This window comes from Equus caballus, chromosome 28 (genome assembly GCF_041296265.1).
Source record: "Equus caballus isolate H_3958 breed thoroughbred chromosome 28, TB-T2T, whole genome shotgun sequence".
NCBI lineage: Eukaryota > Metazoa > Chordata > Mammalia > Perissodactyla > Equidae > Equus > Equus caballus.
Genome location: NC_091711.1, coordinates 27540800 through 27561504, shown reverse-complemented (window position 1 = coordinate 27561504; position 20705 = coordinate 27540800). Strand labels below are relative to the sequence as shown.

The following is a 20705-nucleotide window of genomic DNA, read 5'->3' as shown; positions in this document are numbered from 1 at the left end:
ATTAAAATCTAAGTTAAGTAAAATAATCCACTATGTTTGATATCATTTATCATCTATTTGATGCTTTTAAAGTTTCCATTATACCCTTACAGTTTATTGTACAATTTATGCTGATAATCACAGTACAGGTCAATTATTACCGCTGTTTTCTTCAGTAAAGTAGAACATGCTAGATATCAGATTTCATCATGTTACATGTCCTCCTTCTTGCAAAGATTTGGTTCTATTACCCTGTCAATTTCTCCTGGCTTTTATATTGCAAGAAAACAAATACAGTTGCAGGTGTGGGATTTTTTTTTTTAGTCTGAAATAGAGTTGGGACCAAGTAAGCCTCTCTTATGATCCTCGCAACAGTGTTCCCAGGAAACACAACATTCCAGAAGGCACATCTGCTGTTACTATAACAACAGAAAGTCAGAGTCTAAAGAGAATCATCTGCACTTGAGGGCAGTCCACAAACCAAGGGGATTCTTGGGTTCCTCTCCAAGAAGCCAAAGGTGAGTTTTGTTAAAAGAAGCAGAACTTGAACAGGGTTTTGATGTATGAGAGGGGCATTGGGGGGTCAGAATTTGGGGAAGGTAAAGAGAAGCTCAAGATTTATAAACTGCTTCTAGACCAAAGGTGCAATACTGCGATCAGAGAAGTCAGCTCTCAGAGCTGGGGGAAAACATCCTATTGCTGGGATGTGTGCATAGAGTTAAGAATTGGTCAGGGGTGACACCAGACAGAAGAAAGCATCACCCTCCAATTGTCTGACGCAAGGACAAATAGCATTGCCTTCAGAAGGAGGTAAAGTCACTGGCCCAGGGGACCAAGACCCCAAGACCCAGTCATCTAGGTCCTTAGAGATATTGATCATGGTCCTGGGCTGGCTATCCAGGGAAGTGCTGATATGTTCTATTGAAGAGCTGGACATGGATGTGAGTCTCAGTTAGTCTGTCTGAGACTTTGCCTCTTTCTCTGCCTTAGCTTCTGCTCTGTTGGCTTCTTCTCAGGTGCTTGACCTTCTTGGTCTTCTTGTCCAACTTCCCATATGAGATTGCTCTCCATTTAGAGGTCCACCCCAGCCTGCCTGCATCCCAAGGAAACTCTATCAGGTCACTAATCCCTCTCTTCATGCCCAGTCTCTAGGTTTCCATTTCTCCCTACCTGAGCTCTAGCTCGGCCTCAACATGGAGTCTCAGACTATCCCTGGATTGAACTTTGCCCTTTTTATGGTCAAAACAGGTCAGTAGCCAATTAAGTCACTGTCCAGTGGGGGAGATTTAATGCCTAGCAGAAAATAAATAAGCAGACAAATAAATAAAAGTCAATTTCTGTAAGTGCTTTGAAGGAAATAAGCTAAACTGAAGGAAAAATAAAGTGGTAGGATCTTCCTTTTGGAGGGTGGTCAGGAAAGACATCTCTAAGGAGGTATTTTTACATTAAGACCCAAGAAAAGGAGAAGCAGCTAGCCATATTAATAGCATGTACAGAACATTGTGGCACATTAAAGAGGTTATGGTGGTAGAACAGAAAGACCAAGCAGGGCCTCCCAGTAGTGAGCCAAGGATGGAGGGTCTTGAGATGAGGGCAAGAGGTGGGTATGGACTACATCATGGAGAGATGTACAAGTCATATCTAAGGAGTTTGGATTTAATTCTAAGTGTTTTGCATGGCGTATTGTCACAAGGTCCAAAGAGACCTTTAGGATTCATCCCATCTATCAAGTAGAAGGTAATTCTTTACTTTTTATCTGTACACAAACTTTGGTAAGTCAAGTTGACTGATGTTTGTTTATCAGTGAGTAAGCTGCTACTTTAATACTGCTACCCCGGAAGAGTCCCCTTCAAGGCACGTTAAATTAACTGATGTGAATAAAAACAATGCATAAAAATACCTCTCTTCTTTAATGAGAACAGCAACTTCTGTTTCCTTGGGCTTTTTCAGTCCCATAAGACCTTTTAAAGCAGAGTGAGTGTGTTCTGGTTCAAATGCTAAAAACATAATCTCGTCTCTCTTGTTGGGTTTTTTGAGAGGCCATTTTAGATCAATCGTTTTGAGGATAGAAGCTCTCAGCAGCTGTGGCTAAAACGTACCCAGTACCACTGCTAGGTTGACCATTTTTCCCCGAGGCAGTGTTCACACAAAAGCAAAAGGGGTTGCCATTCTTTATGTGACACATGGACCCTGGCTGGGAGACTGTTGATAAAAGAAACTCCAGAGTCTGCGTTCTGAGATGGCCTGGTTATCCACCCTGACCTCAGTGTAAAATATTAGGTAAAATGCCACTTCTCTAACTTGCCATTTCTAGAGGGGTTATGAAAAGCTTACACAGGAACTGTCTGAATCTATTCATATGTTCTGTGTGTACCATCTCTTAGGTATTAATTCCATATGTTTATTACTCACTCTAGAAAGAGGCAAAGCTGTATAATGAACTGGACTTTATTCCAGTTCTGAAACTAATTTGTTTCATGATCAAGTAAAAACGGTTTCTTCTCCAAGCATTATTTTTATTTGCCAGATGACCTCTCTGACTCCTTCCAGATCTATTACTCTATGAATCTCTATCAACATGAATCAACAAGAGTTGATTCATATCAACTCTGTGAATCTCTATCAAAATAATGCCAGAATTAGTTACGGTAGGCTAAATCTCTGTTACAAATAGATCCAAAAGGACAAAGGAGGCTCAAACAAAACAGAATTAATTTCTCTTTCACACAATTGTCCAAGACATGTGTTATAGATCAGCTGACAGTTCTGCCCCATTCTCTGATTCAGGGAACTAGTGTAATGATACTTGGTCTCCAAGGTCACTCTGCTAATAGCCTTTCCAGCCCATCAGAAAGGGGACAAGTGGAAGTCCAGGGCCAGAGATATCCTGCAAGGTAAATGAAGCCAAGATGATACACATGTCTCCCTCCTTCATTTCTCTGGCAAGAGCTTAAACACATGGCCATACCTAGCTGCAAGGGAGGCTGGAAATGCAGTTGCAGGCTGGATCCAGACAGAACTCCAATACTAAGAAGAAGAAGAGACTGGATTTGGGTGGACAGATAGCATTCTCTGCTACAGACTGAACACCTGTATGGTACTTCAAAGTCTATAAAGCTTTTCATCTGCTGAATTTTCACCACAGCTCTGTGAGATAGTTATTAAGACCTCCATTCTACAGAGGTGAAACTATGTCCCAGGGAGATTAGGTACAATATATGAGGTCTCACAGTTAGGAGCTGAGCTAAGCTTCAGTTTCAGGTCTGCTGGTCAGTGCTTCTTCTATTATAAATACTAAATTGAAATATTTGCATAGGAAATAATCATTAGCACAAATCTGCATGAATATGATGGGGTTTGATGAACAAAGAGGCATTATCATGAAAAGTAATGAGAGCAGCTAAAGCACATCATGGACCCAGCCCTGCTCTCCAGATGTTAAAACGCCTCTTGACAACCTGGAAAGAATTTAAGAAGTGAAATTAAAAACAACAACAAAAAAGGGAGGCTGATGAACAGTTTGCAATTGAGCCATTTACTCATTTTGTTCTCACTCTCAGTTGGTCTACAAAGCACATCTAAGGATAGAGGAATTGCAAGAAACACTCTGATTGGAGGTAAAAGTAAATCGTTAAAGAAGGCCAGAATCTAAAAATATTAAAAATAAAAGGTATATATGGTCATCTCACACACAAAGAAGTGGTTTTGTACTGGCAGTGGATTTGCAGATTGTTAGGGAGAGCGATATGCACCTCCCTACCCCCACCCATCACACACCCTCACAAATCATTTGCTGCTTCAACTATTTTATGCTTGCTATGAAAATCCAGCTATAAACTGCCAATAAACCAACCTCACATCTTTTGAAGGAACAGTCAAGCAATCCCTAAGCGCAACCTTGAAAAACTCTGAGTTCTTCCTTAGTTGAAGCCAAATGTCTGTGAAAATAAAGAATCCCTGAAGAATGTATTAGCTATAATTGTTCCTGATTTTTAGTCTTCAAAAAGATTGAGATAGTAATATTTCAGGATGATTTCTCGTCCAACTCTCTCCCGACTCACATTAATATGATTTCACAGTTTAAAAGCAAAGGTCCTCTTTCTCACAAATCTGTTCAAACTTTGCCATCTTTTAAAGGGACGGTAGTTTTATGGATTACCGACTCTACATAAGAAAGGTTGTGATGAGTCTCAGAGCTCAGCCGTCACTCATAAAGCATCCGAGATGCACTCTCAGAGAAGGGACGTTGGTAAAGCCCACTAAGTCAGTTAGAATGTGCCAGATGTGACAGGGTAATGCATTATTTCACACAGCAATTTAACACAGGTCTACTTGTGCCCTTTCTGAGAAGTGTAGGAAAGCTTATCAATGGATATGATTCGTCATGGGGAATTTTAAGAATTATGCTACCCTACATCTTACCATGGCAAAGCTCTTTGCTAAGGCTCCTGGACCTCTTCTCCTAATTCATCTTTATTTTAGACCCCAGGAGCCTTTTGGAGACAGCACTGGCTACCTTTTGTCATCATTTAAGGGAGGCTTGAAATTCTACCAAATTATACCTCCATGGCCTTTAAAAAAAAACCAACTATAACCAACTTACTTTAGCAATTTTGAGCACTGTTTTGCTTTTATATCCAAGTCTGTCATCGTTGAGTTATATTTATTGAACGCTTTTGTGTTTATAGCACTGAATTCAGCAGATAAAAGAGCAGAAAAGAGACAGAAGCGGAGGATTTTTACAATCTAGACAAAAGAATCTAAATCTACCTCAAAAGCTAACAGCGTTTTATAAATGTAGTTCGTCCTAATGCTAATTTCTCTGGTCTTTTGTTTACACAAGAAAGCTCCAGGCTGCTTTACGGTGTCACATGTATCAGCCAGTTGAATATAAGCAAATCCCATTACACCCAAATTCAACCACCCAAAAGAACCAAAATGAGGATTATGGTATCTCTTTAGGCTGCAATTTCTACTTAAAAACAGAAGCATAATTCTAATGCTCAGCAAATACAAAAGAAAAGCAAACTTCCCCCCAATTCCTGTTTGTTCCTCATAATTTGACTTTCTCATTATTGTCCAAGGCCTTAGGCTCATCCATAAGTACATAGAAAGGGAAAACATTTTTTTTTACATAATCACGAAACAACCTAAAACCAAGAAAGCACAGAGATGGTGTTATGGTAACAGATGAATATGGCACCTCAATGATCTTTTCTGTAGCACGTCTTTTCAGATATTCAGACTGTTCAGCAGTCTCTCAAAACCCTGGAGGTTCTCAACTGTTCCCATCATTATCAAGCTTAGAGAATGCCACCTTTTTTATAACATCAGCTTCCTTCATTCCTTTCTTCCCCCCAAGGACAAAGCAAAGCCTCATCTCCAGTTTTAGGACAAGCCAAGTTCTAGGTGATGGTGTCAAAAAGGAATAGTGACCATCTTTATTATACTTGTTCAGGGACTTTGAAGAACACAGGTCTGACAGACTGAGTGAAGCTTTCAAAGATATCAAGACCAAGGGTGTGATTTCCCCACTGCGGGACTCTGGGCAGGTACGTAAAAGCCCATATCTACAGCAACTTCAATTAAAGGAGCTGCCCTGTCAAATTTCAGTGCCACAGGATGAGTGTGTCAGTGAATAAAAAATTTCACCCACTAAAATGTAAAAATCTGGTTCTATACAACCATCCCTCCCTGTGGTCTCTTTTTTTAATGTATCTTCTATAGTGAGCTGTGTCCACTCCTCTAAATGACATTTTTCCCTAGACGATGGTGCTTTAAAAGATCTCAAGGCCAATTATAAGAACGCAAACTCAACTGTCACCCACCCATCCATTCATTCACTGACTATTTATTACATGGATTACAGACTATACACATGCACATACACACACACACACAGAATTTGGGTTTAAGATTCCCGATAGATAGCACTTCTCTTCCTCACCCAATTCTGACTCAATTGAGAAATAAGACAAAGGAGTAATAAATGAAGATCAAATTATCACCTTTTTTCCTGAGAAAGCTGCTAGAAGAGACTGTGTCCTATATACACAGACAAGGGGACTTATTAATGCCAACCACCAGGCTTAGGGAAATTTATCACCCAGCCACAGGGGCTTCCAGAGGACCACAGCCTTCCCCTGTGAGCTGCAAGGTTACCACATGGCCATGAGCAATCCAGAGTACACAGTCACACACCAGAATCTAAGAGAACACAGGGAGACAAGGGCAGAGCTAGGTATACCCTGTTCCTACACCCAAATCCACCAATCGGGCTAGTCATTCCTTCCCCAGAGGTGAGTGAAGGGCTGGAACAAGGCTGGGAATGTCACATTCAGCAATGCCCCTCGAAGTAGACTAAAATATGAGAGTAGGGCATAAGGGCCTCTACCTCCCACAATATCCCTTAGGGGTTTACTCTCTTAACCACTGGGCTTCACTGCTAACCATGGGTGTGGGTCTCTCCCTGGAAGAAAGAGATGCCACTGTCAGGACATGTTGTCCCTGTATGCGTGAGGACTCCTCCCATCCCCAGGAGACACTGCTTCTTTGCAGATACTCCTGGGGCCACCGATCCTAGAAGGTTCCAAATTGGGCAGAGCCATACACCAACTAAACCCGCACGTGTTGTCACCCCAGATTTTGACATGGCTCACTCCCTCGCCTCCTTCAAGTCTTCATTCAAATGTCACCTTGTCAAGGATGCCTTTCCTGACCACCCTGTTTAAAATTGAAAGCCTTCACCCATCCCCATTTCCTGTTTTATTTTTCTCCAGAACATTGATTCCCACTTGACATAGCACTTTGCGATACAAAAAAAGATAAATGTATTTGCCTACTGATTCTCTCTCCAGCTGCAATGTAAGCTCCATCAGAGCCTGCCACATTCCCAGTGCCTAGAACCATATTTGGCAGCTAGTAGACACTAAGTAAAAATTTGTTGGATGAAAGAAGGAATAGAGACTATCCTTCAACTGGATAGAGCACCAAAGCCTGCTGGAACCTGCAGGGTAAGACTCCCAGGAGTCTAGCCTCCTCCCCAAAGCCTAACTCAATCTATTCCAGCCACTCCGTGTAGATACTTCTCCTCCAAACTTAATCTCCTTTGTTTTTTCCTCAATAGTCCCCTGTCTGTGTACCAGGTATTGATACTCCTGAATTGAATCAATTTTCCAAACTCTAAAACTTTTGTTGAAAGAAGTAGAGCAGAATACAGTCTTTGGGGATGAGACTTTCCAGAGAGAGAGAGGAGAGAGGAAGCGGTATAGCTATGCACGCCCACTTCCTCACCCCAAATCCTCAGTTAAGTCATTCATCTCCCCACCCAACCTTATCCCAAGGGGCAGAGGGAGTCCAAAAGTATTACACTGACGGATTTCCCCCAACATGGAAGGAAACATCAGATAAGGGGATAAATTTCTCCTCACCAAAAATGTTATTTATAGTCTAGAGAATTTATGGTCTAGAGAAACAGAGGCATAAGCTATTAATAAGAAAAATAAGTTATACAATGATATTGTTGTGAAGTGCTATGGGAACATAAATGAGGAAGTAACCAATTCTATTTTGTTTTCATATATCTGCCAATGTGTTTTACACTCAGGCTAGGTTTTTAAAAAAATATTAAATATATAACCACCAACACGTATATTTGTCCTAGAATAATTTGTTACTTTTTTAGAGTTCCTTATCCATTTGCAAAGTAACTTCTTATATATCTTCTCATTTGATCTTGCCACCCCCTTGCCACCTAGGCATGTGCACAGCCTCACACAGCTGCACGGGCATAAATACACCTGCACACACACACACACACACACACACAAAGACTGTCAGAGACCTGTAGCGTCCCCCAGTGATCATCCTTTCTTGCTTTAGTCATAGCAATAACCACGTTTATCTGGACACACGGCTGCCTAGAATTAAGACTATATTTCTAGGTCATCTTTCCAACCAGACATGGTCCCAGAACATAAGTATAGTTGGTATATGAAACTACCACAAGGATTAGGAAGAGTGACTTCTTTCCTTTGTTCCTTCCTGCCCTCCAGAATGTGGCTTTCACAGTTGGAGTTGGAGCAGCCATCTTGGACCAGAAGGGGAATTTGACAAAGAGGCCACATGTGGCAGACAAGGTGGAAGAAACGTGTCTCGCTGACACTGTGAAGTGCCATACTAGTCCAGGGCCTTAATTACAACTTTTATATGAGAAAGAAATCAACCTCCATCTGGTTTAAGCCTCTGCTATTTTAGGTCTTTAGGCATGCACAGACAAAACCAATTCTAGTCCCTTCTCAATATCTCATTCTCTCCCTCTCTCACACACACACTCCTATGTTGATCCTATCACAGAACTCTTCGTGCTTCGTTTTGTTTCTTGCTTACGTGTTGAGGATGTCTTTGTTACACTTATTTCTAACCTCTCTTCTCCCCGCTTTGAACAATCACCTCAAATGTCACTTCATTTCTAAACCTTTTTACTCCTATCCCTGGCCACCTCCTTACCTCACCTCTGAGATGATTGTTCATAAAGACCTAACTGAATCCAGGGAGTGAGACGACGTACCTGCGGAAGAGTGTTCCTGGTGGAGGCAATGGCAAATACAACAACCCTGAGGAGTAGACTTCTGCTGACTTCGATAGCCTACAGAGTAATCTGGTGGACTTACCTTCTTCTCAACAGAGTCATGAGCTCCTAAGGGCAAGGATCAGTATTATTCTCCTTGATATCCCCAGAGGCTAACAAAGCGCCTGATGCAAAGACAGTCTCCAGCACATATGCGATGAGGTAGGCAGGAAAAGTAGTATTATTCCCATCTTACAGATGGAGAAACTGAGGTTAGTGATTTATATAGGGTCACATAAGTTAATATTCAAATTGTGTTTTCCTACTGTACCAAGATGCATTCAAATTAAAAAATAACTATGATTTAAGGCACTTGGATAAATCCTTCTGTTCCAGGCTGCAGCTTGTTCACAAATAGACCCAGACTTGAAGGAATAATTCATGGAAGCCTGCTATGTCAGTTTCCTTCACTACTTAATTTAGGGCCCAGCATATATTGCACAGTCCTATGGAGCATTTAAGAACCCAGTGAGTCACGGGGAGGGCAATCTCAGTCTCTTTAATGTTAACCACAGTCAAGTTTCTTCCCTCATCTTCATTCTTTTGCCTCTTAGTTAAGCAATTTTTGCAAATTTTTTAGCAGGAGATCGATTAATTACTAGATAATAGCTTTTATGCCACTGTAGCATTTAACGTAAATAGATTTTAACTTTTTCTTCATGGTTAGAGATCTGTGATCCAACTTGTAACTTTACTTAAATGACATGGAAATGGTTCTTTGCTAGGTGAACTGAAGAATATGATAATGTTTTATGATAGGATATGCTATCCTAGCAGTAAATTCAAGAAAGACACCTAAATCACTGTATGAAAACTGGAAGAAAATGATAAACTCCAAGGTCCACACAACTTAGGAAGAGAGTTAGCAAGTTTCTCAGAAAAGTCTACCTCCTTCTGTTTCTGCTCCTCTGACTCAGAGAAGAACCTGGCCACATGGGTATTAATGCAACCAGATGTTTGACAGTGTTGTTCGGGATCCCCTCTCTGCCTCTGCCATTCATCCATCCATTGCTCGAGAAGTGGATGATTCACACAAGCACAGTGTGAACCTTTGCAAATAAGTCTGACCATTTCACTCCTCTGCTCAATGCTCACCAGTGACTCTTCATTTCATGTGGAATAAAATCTGAAGTCCTCCCCATGGCCCACACAGCCCTACGTGGTCTGGTCCCTAACAACCCCCATCCTGTTCTCCAAACTGTGCCCCCCTTGGCTCATTCCATCGCAGCATCACTACTCCTCAGGGTTGTTGTATTTGCCATTGCCTCCACCAGGAACACTCTTCCGCAGGTACGTCGTCTCACTCCCTGGATTCAGTTAGGTCTTTATGAACAATCATCTCAGAGAGGTCATCTCTGATCACTAATCTAAGACAGCAGCTTCCATCACCCTCTCCCTACTAGCCCTGCTGTATTTTTCTTCACAGCAATCATTACCATCTGACATTACATTAAGTATCTTTCTGTTTATCATCTACCTATCTATTATTTGCTTGTTTGTTTATTATCCATTTTCCCCACTAGAATATAAGCTTCATGAGGGAATAGGCATTGGTTTTCTTCTTCACTGTTGAGCACTGTGCCTCAGTATACTAGACAGAACATCAATCTGATGTGTATAGTATACCATATAATAGACCATCAATAAATATTGACTGAAAAGAAAATTTCATCCAACAACTGTCTGTTCAGTCTTAGGCCTTATACAGGGTGAATATGATCGATACAGCCCCTGCTCTCATGATGCTGACAGTTTAACTGGAAAAGAAGCTGCTACTATTTTTTAAGCATTCTGGAGAAAAGAATCATTTTCCTTCTGATCTTAAAGAGTCCCTACCAATGTTACAGGAACTATGCATCTAAAGTTTTACTTGTTCTACTGTGTAGAAGGTTGAAAGAGCAAAATATCCTTTAGAAAGTTTATTTCAGCTTCCTGTTGGCTCCGTTTCCCCTTTATGGTTTCAGCTATTGCTATTCTTATTAAGCACGCAGAGAAAACTAACTTGTCAGGCGGCTTCTCTCTCAGTTAAAATAAAAGAATTCAATTAATTTTAGCATCTAGCTTTAGAGTTATCTTGGTTGATAAAGTAATATTATCAGCTAAATAATGCAATATCTATAAAACATACAGAAAGAATAAAACAATATAAGCAGCAGAGAAGACTCAAGAAATCTATAATAATAGATATAATGAAGATTAACGCTTAGTACTTTCTGTATTCTAAGAACTGCAAAAATAAATGCATTTAATCTATCACAATAATCTTAGGAGTTATTATTTTTACAGAGAGGAGGAAACTGAGGCACAGAGGGATTAATAGCTTGCCCGATGTCACACAGTATTTAAGCAGAGAGGCAGGGAAGGCATCACTGTCTGGCTCCAGGCTTCTGTGTGTGCCTTGCAGCTCTTCCGTCTAACATGGCGTCTTCACCTGTGGGCATACTCTCCTCTGAAGGTGCAGCCTTTGTTTCTCCTTCCCCTTCACAAGTCTTGGGACTTTTCTGCTGTTTTGAGCTACGCACTGCATTGCATGGCTGCTCTCCTTAGGTGACTGCCTCTGACTCTTAGACTCTACATAGCATTGCCTTGCCCTCTGATAACAATGATAGAGTGAAGAATCCCTCTGTGAGTCTGTTCCAACTGATTCCAACCCCACCTCAAATTAGACTTGAAAGTAAGACCTTTATAGCTATTGGGCCTCTCAGTTACAGCAGTCAAATTTTGCTATATTGGAAAGAACTGGTAGATGATGCAAGTGTGGGGAATTCTAAAGCATGTCTTCCTCACCCCACTCCATGTCCTAGTTCTGAGTTTGCTGCTCTAGGATATGGATGAACCCGCAGATCTCCTTTAGCTGTTCAACACATCACAAGCAGAGAACTCTTTGTTTATTTGGTGGAGGATACAGAATGGTTGGCAGCCTTGATTGCTTTGGCCAAAAGTTGTTTACTGGGGTAACTAGGCACATTTTAAAGGTCAACATAACATGCTAGTAAACTATTATTCCTGGCAGCGCTGCTTCTCCCTCCTTGGTGTGAGGGGAAGACTAGGGAAGAGACAAGCAGAATTTTAAACCTTCCCCACATTCTAAGCGGACATCTTGTCATCGTTTTGGGAAATGAAGCTTGCTCATTTCTGAAGTGCACAGATTAGTCACCAAGGCAAACACGTAAAGCAGATTTCTCTGTCTCTCTTTCTTTCATACACGAGGTACATAAAAATACGCTCAAGCAACAATTAAATACACTGGAAGTGGAAAGTTGCAGATAAAGTTTGGAAATGTGCATGGAGAAGAAAAATTACAATGGACTACAAAATACCAGAAAGGAAATCAATATAGTGATAAACATTGATTATAGTTGGAAGAAACTCATATTTACAATTCTTTCCAAAAAATAAAACATGTTCCCAAAAGATGAAATTCTTCAAATATATATCAAAAACATGATTCAAGCCTTTATTTATTTGCAATCAGATTATGCCATCAAGAAACCAATAGCTCACATGTTTCAGGGCTATCTATCTATTGCCTATTATAGACAATCTTCCGGCAGAAGGGAATCACTAGAGATTGTCTAATCCAGGCCCTCTCATCCTGGGATGAGGAACATTTAAACCACCCATTCAATCGATTACTTATTGCTTACCCTATTCTAAAGTCCTCCAGAGATGTAGAGTCTCCAACATTTTTTTTAACTGCCTGTTCAAATACGCATGGCCGCTTTGGTTGCTGGATAATTCCATAGAGCTATCTGAGGAGGAGGGCAAGGAGATTCAGGGATTACTGAAGTCCATAACAATGATACAACAGGGTGGGCATATGGTGGGACTGAAGGAAATAAGGCTGGAAAAGGTTGGCAATTTTAAAGAATAAGTCAGTCTGAGAGTTTATTATCTGAGAAATGAATAAAAATATGCCTCACTGGGGTTAGGGAAAAGGGATCTGGAAGTAAATTATCCCATAATTGAAGGACTTGGAGAAGGAATCCTTCTTAGGAATTTGACTCAGCCGATACGGGTGCTGAGCAACCAAGCAGAAATGGGGGAAAGGGGCCATGCTCAAGTTACCTATTGTCGTGTAACAAACAACTCCAAAACAGTGGCTTAAAACAACAGCCATTTGATTGTTATTGCATGAATTTGTGGGATTAGGCAGGGCTTAGCTGGGCGACTCCTCTGTTCTACATGGTGTCAACAGAGGGCACTAGGGGTATTCAGATGAAGTGGTCTGGAGGATCCAAAAAGGATTCATTCACATATTAGTCCCATGGCAGAGATGACTGGAAGGGTGGGTCTCAGCCAGGTCTGTCAGTCAGAGCACCTCTATGTGGGCTCTCCACAGGTGGACTTCTTACATGACAGCTCAAGGTTCTTAGAGTATTCCAAGGGGCTCAGGAGGAAACTTGAAGGCATGATGGAGCCTCAGAAACCCCAGAATGTAACTTCTTCTATATTCTATTGGTCAAAAACACCACTGTGACCAGCCCACATTCAAGGGGAGAAGAATTAGATTTCCCCTTTCAATGGGAGGAAGGGTAAAGAATATGTGGCCTTCTTTAGTCCACCATGGTCTATAAAAATCTTTCTTGGCAAGCTTTTTGGAAAATAATTTGATAAAAGCAATAACAGATATACCCAGTTAGAACGTAAATAACAACTGCTATGGCTATATTTGTACCCAAGTGGAATTATGAAGAAGCTAAAGGAGTTGTGTAAATAAGTTTTGTTCATCTGTGATCTCGGGGGCTCACTCAGTGTGAGAGAGCAGAACGAGTGAGAGTGAATTGAAATAATACACTTCAGCCCTTCCTGCACAATTGAACAATTATTGAGTGTCTCTTCATGTAGGTCCAGAGTATGTACTGGAGATCTCCAAAAAGCAAAACAGTCCTTGCTCCTAAGGTGTTTAGACTCTGTGGTAGTCGAACAAAGTTGTAAACATACAGGGGAATTTATGAAAGTTTAGAAATTCGGAAGACTTACTGATATGGGTGTGATTAATCTTGTTAGTTAGGGTTCCTAGGACACTTCACAGAGAAAACCCATATGCAAGGTTTTTATGGAGGAGGAGCAGTCTGTCAAGTGGACCAGAACAAACAAACAGAATATTCAAAGACAAAGGAGCTGGAAGAATCGTGACACACGTGTGTGTGTGTCGTGTGTGTGTACTGCAAGTAGTTTAATGTGTTGAGGAAGGAAAGGAAGCAGAGAAAATTGGAGAGGAAGGCAGAGGGCTTGTATTTAAAAAATAATCTTGCATTCCATGTACTTGACTTGGAAAGGTAGGCAAAGACAGTTTTTTAAGCAGAGGTCTAACATGAACAGGTTTTATGTTTAAGGAAGATTTCTCCGGGTCATGGTGGAGAAGCTGGGAGCCTGACTTGACCAGGCTGCCTATCATTCTAAGTAAAGAGGAAGTTACAAGTAGCTTAGCAATTATTCAGAAATCCTTTCTTGCAACTAACTAAAATTTCCCTTGCTCTCGCCCACTTTTTCTTGTTGGCCTCAGAATCTTGCTGTTGATGAATCAAATTGTACTTCTGGCTTCTCCTTCTTCTCCAGATAGAAAAGCCTTTTCCTCTTGATTGGCCAAGAACGTAGTTTGCAGCCCTATTTCCTGCTCCAAGAAATATGTATCTAATGGGAGATGCTCTCATAACAGCTTTAAAAACCCCCTGCCTAACAAGTTCTGAGAGATCAAAACAGAAAGAAATGTTTTGGCTCTGGCACAGAGTAGGTTCAAATGCTTGCTTTTTTTATTATAGAATTTATTTCAGCTTGACATTCTTTATGCTGTTTCTTTATACCATGTTATAAATCCTACTTGGGCTGGAAACCACTTCCAAACCCTTCAGTAGCTAAGCTGCTCAGCACGTAAGCCTATGAAATCAGGCCATCATGGGCCAGTTTCACATCGGAGGTAAGTTCTTTATATTAGAGTAAGATGACTGTCCAGGGTTTGAGAGGACTGTGCCCATATAATATATAGTCTTAAATGTACATATAAAAATGCTTTTATTGATAAATATAGAAAGTTTGAGTGAAATAACTATGAAAAGTAGGCCTGTACAATTTTCTCAATTTGTTTAAAAAAACAGCTCTAAGATGGAGATTAAACCTATCTTCAGACATCAACTTTTGAAAGCATTCAATATCTCACTTATGAAAAAGTTCTTAATTCTAATTTTCTTCCATCATCACAAAAATTAGTATACTTATTATTCAAATTAGCTATTTTAGGAGAAACAAGAGCAATATATTCAGTGGACAGATAGAACAAGCAGATATTAACCATTTGTAATGCACAATCCACTTTGATAGAAGATAAGAGAGCCACAGCCAGTTGGCAGCTCTGCTCAACTCCATAGGTTACGTGAGCCACAGCAAGAAAGTATGGGTGTCTGATGAACTGGAATGAGTTTATCAAGCTGGACACTTTTCTCTTTGAAATATCCTTGTCGCTGACCCTTTCAAGGCACCTTTTATTATATGAAAAAAATTGCGTTTGCTTTCAAGTACAATAGAGGATGCTTGGTAGAAAATTAATTTTATTTTTAATTAGGAGCTGTTCAAATTATCTGGTTCATATCTAGTTCTGTCAGCACACCATGGTACTGTATTCTCCATAAACAGGAATTTTTACCAGAATAGTTCCTTTTTAGCAAAGATATATTTAACATAATGCCTATTGTGCTATGCATATGTAACACATTTCCTGAATATCATACCCTTATATTTCATTCAAAAGAGTCCAGGGAGAACTAGAATAATATTTTGACATTTAAGCAAAAAAACAAAAATAAAAAAAGGAATTTCAACCATTAGAACAGTGGATATCAATTTCTGGCTGAACATTAGAATCATCTGGAGAGCTTTTAAAAAATACCATTGCCTATCGCACCCACTGTTATTTTTCTAAAAGTAGCCCAGGAGATTCTAGTGTGCAGCCAAGCTTGAAAACCACAGCACCAAAAGATTCTTTGGAGATACATAAGTTCTATAGACAGAAGTTTTAATAATAATATTTGAGAAATATTTTCTTCATGGCTTATTTTACCAGAGGCTCTTATATAACACATACGATACTATATAAAATATTCCCCCCCAAAATCGACTTAAATGCAACAACTATTAGGAGCTCAGTGTAAGTAGGACACTTTACGAGATGCTATAAGTTCATGTGAAATGGAGAAACGCTTCCCTGGAACACAGTAGGATTTACCAGAAAGCTAATGAGTTGAATTTCGGAGCCTCCATTTGCACAGACCCCTGCCAAACCCACGGGAAGGACCATGGCAGTGTGTTGAGATGTTCATACATATTTTTTAATCTGAAAATATCTTAGAGTTTACCACTGCTATCTCTTTCCCCTCTAACTTTCCCAGCCTACTTCTCCCCGTGCCTGGTGGTGTCGAAGTGATTAGGGACACTTTTGGGCTCCAGCAAAGGGGAAGTTGAGTTGACAATACGCTTAGTTTTGGTTTAGTAGAATACATTTATACTGCTTATTTAAGTTATTGCTAGCTGTCCTAATATAAGAATGGCTTGCAGAAATAGGCCTGTTGCTCATGCACTGACTCACCCAGGCTAGTGGCATGAAATTTCAGGACCAACAAAAAACTCATCCTGACATTGATGAAAAACTGGTTAATGAGTGTTGTCAATTCCAAGAGAATTTGTGATTAGTCACCACACATGAAAAACTTGAAATGACCTCAAGTCTTACAGCTTATCTCTGAAAGAAACGTAAAGCCTTCCCAAATTCAACAATAATTCCAATTATGTCTCTGACATTACCAATAACAAACTTTTAAGATGAGGGAAAGTTTTCAAACTTTTCAATAATGAATGCTGGAAGAAAGACGGGATTACCTTTTTGTTTTCTCCATAGAAAATAATTTTGCAAAATTGTCATCACATTAAAAGCTAAAGAATGCAGCCAAAAAAATGTGTGTGGAAAAGCATTATACGTATGTGTCAGGAAGTTTGGTTTTTTTTAACTGTTATTTATTTTTCTGAATCTTACAGTATCTATGGACTTTGGCAGACTTTGTTTTAAAAAACCTTTAATATGTTGTGATTTCTTTTCTCACTCTAAATAAATATTCATTTTCATATCTATTTTCATATTTGTAATTTTGAATTCTTTTTCTTAAAGAGAGTCCCTCAAAACTTCAGCCTCCACCTTGACCCACCTCTGCCTTTGGAACCTCACAAGGGTTAGCCCCTAATGACTTGTCCTAGAAACCAGCCATATGGTTAAGATTCTATCCTCCTCCAAAATTAAAGCGTTGGTTTCTAAGGAAAAGAAGACAAAGAGTGGGAAGTAGATGCTGATGGTAAGGGGGTAGACAGGTCAGTGGAAACAGAATACAAAGACAGGGACTCTTTGGTCTGAAATGATGAGGGGCTACACTATTAAAATAGTGTTTATTGTATTATATATACAGAGTGGTGAGCAGTTTCCAAAAACAAATCATACTGTAGTTGCATCCTGCATCTATTGAATCCATAGTAGAGTCAATTATACCATCTAGGCAAAACAAATTGGAAAAAGAGAAATTAGCAATTTGCATAGTACAAGTACTTCCACCCTCCAATCTAGTCCATGAGGACTGGTCACCATGTGAGCATGATATGGGACACCCAGATCTGCTGGTCCTTGGTTCTCAGGTCCGGAAGGGCCTTGCATAGTGTCAGCATCTTCCTGGGCAGAGTATGAGTCTAGCGTTTAAAAGTATATGTGTTTTCATAAAACGTGGAGCCTACACAGAAACCAACTTCCTCATCTGGTAATGCTGATAATACTCAATTTTTGTCTTTTGTGCTAACTTTTCAACCTGAAATTTTCAAGTATATAAAAAAGTTGAAAGAACAGAACAATGAAAATCTATTTATCCAGTATCTACAGCAAATGTTCACATTTTGCCATATTTGCCTCATCTTTCAATCTCTCTATCCATCTCTACATCCTTAGTTTTATATAACCATTACAAAGTTACAGATATCGTGTCACTTCACCCCTAATACTTCAAAATGCAGCTCCTGAAAGAAGGAAGCGCTCCTACATAACCATAATACCATTATCATGTCTTACAAAAGCAACAGCAACTCTCTAACAGGATCCACACGATCCGTATTCAAATTTCCCCAACTGGCTTTTAGAGCTAGTTTTTTCAAATCAAGATTTAATCAAGTTTTGTACGCTACATTTAATTGATATATCTCTTTACTCTTCTTCCCCCCACGATATTGACTGTTTAAGAGACCAGGCTCTCAATTATCTTACAGGATATCCCATACGCTGAATTTACCTGATTGTTTCTTAACAATAATTAATTTGTTCTGTTGCCCCTTGACTTTCCTATAACCAGGAGATGAGATCATATGCTTGATTAGACAAAAGAATACTTCCTCGGTGATTGTAAGTGCTCACTTTGGGATTTTAATCCCATAAGATGCAACTTTACCATATTATGTTAAATCATCTTCACTAGAACTCTTGAAATTTCTGTCTGGGAATTTCCATCTCTACAGATAAATATACTAAGGCTGGAGTGACTAAATGTCTTGCCTAAAGTAATACAACAATGAAACAATTTAAGATCATAAAGAGCCAGAATAACATGACTCAAGGCTTGTTTTAATCAGTCTTAGACAGCTAAAATGGGTACTCTTCCTGAAGCTTGAGAGAGAACATATTGGAAGAAACAGATCAACATTCCTTTATAAGACATAATTCAGATGGAAAATACTCAATTCAAGAAATTGATTCATAAACAATAGATTTCTAAGATAAGGATACCACTCTACTACAGGTCAAATACTATCTAGGTCAGTTGAACTTAGCGGAGCCAGAACCAGCAGCATCCATGACAAGCCTTCTTTTTTCCTATGTCCAAGCCTGGTTGATTCTACCTCCAAAAACAGATCTGAAGTCAGTCCTCTTTTCTCCATAGCCCCTGTCACCATCCTCATCCAAACTTCCATCTTCTCTCACTGGGACAATTGCGGTGTCCTTAGCAGTTGTCCCTGCCTCTCCTTCCACTCTTGGCTCCCTTCAGTGGTTCTCAACAAAGCTACAAGAGGAATCTTTTAAATTAGCAAACCTGATCACGTTACCCTTCTCCTTAGTCCCATGTACAGCTTAAAACTCTTCGATGGCCTCCCCTCGTACTTTCCATAAGGTCCATAAGTGTTAATATGGCTAATAAGACTCAGCACGGTCTGGCCTGTGTCTCCCCATCTTAATTAATTTTATGCCATTTGCTCAAATGACTGGCTTTCTTTGAAAAAGAGCATCACGTTCTGTATACATTGTCTTTGGACAACTGTTCAACTTGTTCCCTCTGCCTGGGATGCTTTCCCCCTAGCTCTACCACACAGCTCCCCCCACCCAGTAACTTTGTAGTCCTCCATCAGTTCTCCAGCCAAACATCTCTTCCTCAAGGAGGAAATCTTCCCTAACTGCAGACCTGCCTGGGATGCCTATTACTCCCTATCATTATGCCCTGTGTTTTACTTTCACAGGTCTTACTGTTGTTTATAATTTATATTTAGCTTTGCCATTACCCTCATCAGACTGAAAGCTCCATGAGGATTGAGAATATATATCTCTCTCTCTATTTTTTTTTTTTTTTTTTTTTTGGTGAGGAAGATTGGCTGTGAGCTAACATGTGTTACCAACCTTCCTCTTCTCGCTTGAGGAAGATTGTCCCTGAGCTAACCCGGGTGGCAATCTTCCTCTATTTTGTATGTGGGATGCTGTCTCACAGCATGGCTTGATGAGCAATGAGGAGGTCCACACCTGGGATGCAAACCTGCAAACCCTGGGCCACCAAAGCAGAGCACGCAAACTTAACCACTATGCCACCAGGCCAGCCTCAAGAATATGTGATTTTAATCATCAACTGGGCCCTTAGAAGGGATTCATTAGGTTGCTGTTGAATGAATGCAGTTCTTAAAAAACCAGTGAAGCTTACATTCCTAAATGTTTAAGGTTGGCCACCAAAAAACAGGTAAAGGATGCAGAAGTCATAGCTTAGAGGGCTAGACCACAGAACGGCAAGACCCAGGCATTATGGAGACACTTGCAGGACAAATGCATATGAGCAAGGGGCCTAGTGCTAAGAATACACCTGATAACCTTAAAAATATTAAAACTCTTCAAGAGCCACTGCAAAATTTCTCCACATCTTGATGGGTAAAGATAGAATAAGTGATTAGGAGTGAGCTCCATCAACCCACCATCCTTTTCCATCTCACATCCCTCTGCCTGTTTGCCCATCCTTAGCACCTTTCCCCTAACCCCAGGGGACAAGGTAGCCCCACCCTTTGTTTAAAGCCACCCCTCCTCTGTGCTCCTAATCCAGTTCCCTCCCACTCCACTTAAATTCTCCCTAAATTTCTATTCTTATGTCTTCAACCTCTTCCTCTCCCTTAAGATGCCTTCCCCTCCAACTGTGAACATGTTCAAGCCTCTGCCTTCCAAAATACAAAACTCACCTTTAACTCTGCCTCCTTCTCTAGTTGTGACCCTCTTTGCTGACAGACAGATGCTCATTGTCTCCACTTCCTCGTCTTCCATTCTTCCCAGCATTCTGGCTTCTGCTGTTACTGTTTCATCAGAAATGCTCCCATCAAGTTCACCAACGAGCTCCTTATTTTAAAAACCTTAAGGCATACTTTTACCACCTCACTGAGCTACTCTGCTGCATCTGGCAATGGTGATGACTCTGTGCTATTTAAAATTCTTTCTTCCTTTGGTATTTGTGGCCACAGTCTCCCTTGGTTCTATTGCATCACTTACTTCAGTCTCCTATCATTCTCACTTTGGCCCTTTTAAAAATGGTACTCCTTGGGGTTCAAGAATTTACTTTCGCTCTCTTCAACTATTGCCACGTTTATGTTAACAACTTCCAAATTGACATCTCTTTAGTTTTGACTGCTAGCTCCCCTTTTGGAAATCTCAGAGGCATTTCAAAATTAACATGCCCCAAACTAAACTCACCTCCTGCCCCAACCTCCTAGTTCTCCTTTGATTTTCCTCATCTCAAGTCCTTGTTACCATAACTGTTTAATCATATTGTTCACTGAA

General features: G+C 40.2%; 1 long non-coding RNA gene across 1 annotated transcript; it reads left to right on the top strand.

Annotated features, from left to right (window-relative positions):
• The first annotated feature begins 414 nt into the window (after positions 1-414).
• On the top strand, positions 415-8209 carry LOC102149424 (uncharacterized). The gene is made up of 3 exons (XR_289665.4): positions 415-497; positions 5438-5531; positions 8034-8209. It is a non-coding gene; the product is annotated as an uncharacterized lncRNA (long non-coding RNA).
• Positions 8210-20705: the final 12496 nt, after the last annotated feature.